The sequence below is a fragment of the Pteropus vampyrus genome, unplaced genomic scaffold (genome assembly GCF_000151845.1).
Source record: "Pteropus vampyrus isolate Shadow unplaced genomic scaffold, Pvam_2.0 Scaffold501, whole genome shotgun sequence".
Lineage (NCBI taxonomy): Eukaryota > Metazoa > Chordata > Mammalia > Chiroptera > Pteropodidae > Pteropus > Pteropus vampyrus.
In genome coordinates, this window is record NW_011889282.1 from 229,887 (window position 1) to 233,801 (window position 3,915).

Below are 3,915 nucleotides of genomic sequence, written 5' to 3' on the forward strand. Positions count from 1 at the left end.
GTGGGGTGCACGAAGTGCTGGCCTCAAACGACAGGACTTGAACAGGTGCACCACTGAGTCAAGGACACAGAATAGCAAAATCACTGGCTGCTCATTCTCACCAAGGAAGTAAGCGAAGGGAACCTAAGAAACAGAAGTGTCCGAGATATTTACAAACGGAGGTCAAAGGACACAAGGATGACGGCCCCTCCCCGGCTCCCGGGCGAGACGAAGACTGGACTTAAGTAGCAAAAAGCCAAGAAGGAAACCCAAACCCCGCAATTACCTTAAAATGCATGATGTGAAACCTAAGGGTGGCAATTACAGGCTAAAAGTAGCCTTCACAAAGTTTTGAATGACGGGAAGATAACCTTTCACCTGACCACACCTGGGCTGTGGAATGACTCCCGCCCCTCCCCCACTTCAGGCGAGCCCTGGGACATGTGACAAGCAGACCTAAGACGCAGGGACCTCTAACGGGTGTCCTTAGGAAGGCACATCTCCAGAACCATCGTGTGGCTTTCTTTGGGCAGTGCTCGACTGACTTTTTTTAAAGGCATAAATCAAGTTTTAATGAAACACCTGCACGTTAACGACTCAATGATGACTTGGTTTCCAGAAGCCTTAAGATACCCAAAGCTCGTTTGGCTTCGGTCAGGAAGGGTAACTGTTAGATGACAAGGCAAGGCTGCAGCACATCGTTTGAAATCTCATGCTCACGTGAACCCCAAGAAGCAGGAAACAGAAAACAGACAGCTTGGATGAGCTGGAAGACTGGCCGGGGCAGGTTCTGAACAGGAAACAGCTAAAAGCCAAGCCCTCACAAGGCAGGGCCGGACGAGTCCGCGGGGAGAAAACATGTCGCCCACTCAGGCAGCCCTGGGGCACAGACAGGGACATGACAGTCTAGGTGACTGTAGCAGTGCCCACCCAACACCCCACCGCCGCCCCGGAGGGGGTGTCAGCCATGGGCTTTGTGCGTCCCAGGCCCGTGACGCCTCGGGGAGGGAAACACTACCGGTCGGCAAGGCGCTGGAGGTACTGCCTGCAGTGACCACTAGTGAGCCACCACCCACTAGGGCCCAGCTCCCCGCGGGTTTGTGGGCCCTGCCCGCCTGCCGGAGCCACTCGGCATGTCCCCTCCCCTCTGCCCCGCTGGACTGCTATGACTCAGGGCTGGTTCTAGTTCCCAGAGAAGCAGGCCCCATGGTTCCCAGGGACCACGAAGACGGAAGGGCAGCCCGGCTGCCACACTGTGACCACGTGGGAAGAGCAGGAGGAAGCGCAGGCACGTCCTCTCCCTGCCCACCCCCGCCTCGGCTGTCTCCAGCAGGGCCTGCCCTAGCCCTAGCTGGGACTGTCTCCGTGAGCCCACACGTTCCCAGTTCACTTGTCGGTCAGTCTGTCTCCTGTGCCCTGGTTCTTCGGGACCCGGTTCCCCTTAGGGGCAGATCGGTGCCTGGGCCTCCAGAGGCGTGGGCAGGACTGCCCGGCCCCCCGGCCATCAGCAGACCTCTGCAGGATTTCGGCCCGGGACGACACTCGGCCGGGACAAGCGCTGAGGCGGCCGCAGCCCACCCGTACTCACGGCTTATTCTCGTACTCTCTGCTGGCAGTGCGAAATGCTTCAGTACTTTATTGAAAGAAAGCAATAAATAACACTGTGATAAAAAGAGTTCAAAAGTAGACTGTACATACTTTGTTACATAATCAGAAAGTTCACAAAAGATTAATAGAAAACAACTGTGAATTGTACAAGTAAATCAAAAGCAGAAACCCACGTAAGAAGACACGTCAGCTGTCTGTGCCTCGGCTGCATAATAAATAACGCACCGTGACCCGAACCCATTTCCTGCTGGCTCTGTAACAGCCACTTGCAAAGGAAAGCTACACTGGCTACTCCGACAATCCCAAATGGCTCATCATCAACATCTAGAAATGTACCACGAGGTCCATTCTTTAGACATGTTTACAGACAAATGTAAAAAGGTGATTTACGTAAGAAAAATAAGGCCTTTATTAGAGCTGGCAACAGCATCCTCAGGACCCTGCGCCGTGTCCCCGCGCGGAGAGTGGGTGCCTTCCTCTGCTTCCAGGGGTGGGGGCGGCTGGGCCCCACTCCACCGAGGCTCTCTCCGCCTGCCGAGGGCCATCCCCAGCCCACGGCCTCTGCGACAGGCCACCCGAGTCCAGAGAGAGGTGAGGAGGACGCCGGGCGGCCCAGGTGTGTTCGCAGTGTCTGAGAACAACTTCCAGTCCCAGTTGGTGGGAAGCTTATCTCGAACACCGAACACCTCATCTGTTCACACTGCAGAATCAAGCATTTTTTGCTAGAAAAAGAGTAAGGTCAGTCATTAAGATGCAACAAGAATTACTCGAAATTAGGTCTGCTTGTTTCGAAATGATTGCTGTGTAGCGAGGATACGTTCGTAAGGGATAATGCACGGTATAGTGATGATTTTACAAACGCAGTAAAATCCTTTTCTCTGTCATGGTTTATTATTAAAAAATTAAACAATGATAATTACAATAAATGCATAATTTACAAAAGCCCTACATTTCTTCATAGAATTTATACATACAAGCATTACAGTACATTCATTTGAAAGACTAAAATTAGATATAAGAACATGAATAGATTTGAAAGGATATTTATAGCCTGGATATACATGAAAAAGTAAGTAACTCTATAAATGAAGGCATAAGTTTACATAAATATAAGAAACATTAAATTCTAAAATATTTTCTCTATGGTATTCATGAATTTTTCACTAATTAAAAACTCTGTAATAAAATATCTCAGGTTCATATAACAAGTATTAACAGGTTAGAGTCCACTGAATGCTAAAATGCAGTCTTTGCTGGGTCCCAGGCGTCGCGGGTCACCTGTAGAAGTAGTGTGGGTAAACTGGAAAATAAACAGACAGAAGGTCAGTCCGGAGACCTCGCAGGACAGAGAGCTGCCCGCTCCCGCGGGAGCCCAGCCCACTCAGCTCCCAGGCCACCCCCCACCCCGCTTTCTGGGCTTAGCTGCTTTGAGAATTCAGATAAAGCATCAAGGACTATGCATCTCAGTAGAGGATTCCTTGACTGACTTCATTTTGGCTTACGCCCAAAAATTACCAATTAAGAAAAAGTGACGAGACCAATCAAATGTTCTGACTGCGCGGCGCAAACAGAACCAAGTGGAACCACGCTCCTGTCTGCGGCCCTCGGAGCAGGGAGCGGGGTGGGGCCCCCTGCGGCCGCGCCCTGCACCCCGCAGCTCCTGGCCAGGGAGGGTCCCTCAGGAACTGACCCCTGTGAGGGCAACACACTTTCGTTTTTAGAAATCAACGTCTAAGCTGAAAGGCTGTGGGTGTCACACAACAGTACGGCCCCGTGGAACTCAGTACTTTGGGGCTTCTCATTCGAGAATGCGCGTGCGTGACACAGCCAGCAGCACTGGCGACTCGGGAACTACACGGGTGCCCGCACAAGTGCTGAAGCGGAAAGGACCGTGTGCCGGGCGCCCGTCACCATGGGCAGCAGCCAAGGGCCGAGGCTCCGCTCTCCTGCCTCCTCACCCCCAAAAAGCTATCAGCGGACACTTAAAATACGGCAGCAGTTTTAGGTTTAAGGACAAAATGAAAACACATTTTTTTCCCCCATAAAAAAGCGAGGGCACGTCAATCCCTCTGTGGTCGACTGTCGGCGTTGGGGACACCAGCACCGCCTGCACAGGCGCAGAGGGCTCATGCGTCCGCTCGGCAAGCTCCGGGCCGGCGGGCCGGGCTGCGCGCTACTCACCGCAGGCGCCTTAGCAGGAGTAAGTCCTGACCGCGGCGGGGTCCAGCCTCTGCGCTGCCGACACACTGCCTGCTCCGACGACCACGAGAAGCATGCAAACACAGCGTGCGGTTAGTCTCAAACGCCACAGAGGCACAGGTACAGGCA

At 52.9% G+C, this 3,915-nt stretch overlaps 1 long non-coding RNA gene across 1 annotated transcript; it reads right to left on the reverse strand.

The window, feature by feature from the left end:
• Window positions 1–1,589: 1,589 nt before the first annotated feature.
• Window positions 1,590–3,907, reverse strand: LOC105307470. Its single transcript, XR_897237.2, has 2 exons — window positions 3,769–3,907; window positions 1,590–2,887 (listed from the first exon to the last, which is right to left on the reverse strand). It is a non-coding gene; the product is annotated as an uncharacterized LOC105307470 (long non-coding RNA).
• Window positions 3,908–3,915: the final 8 nt, after the last annotated feature.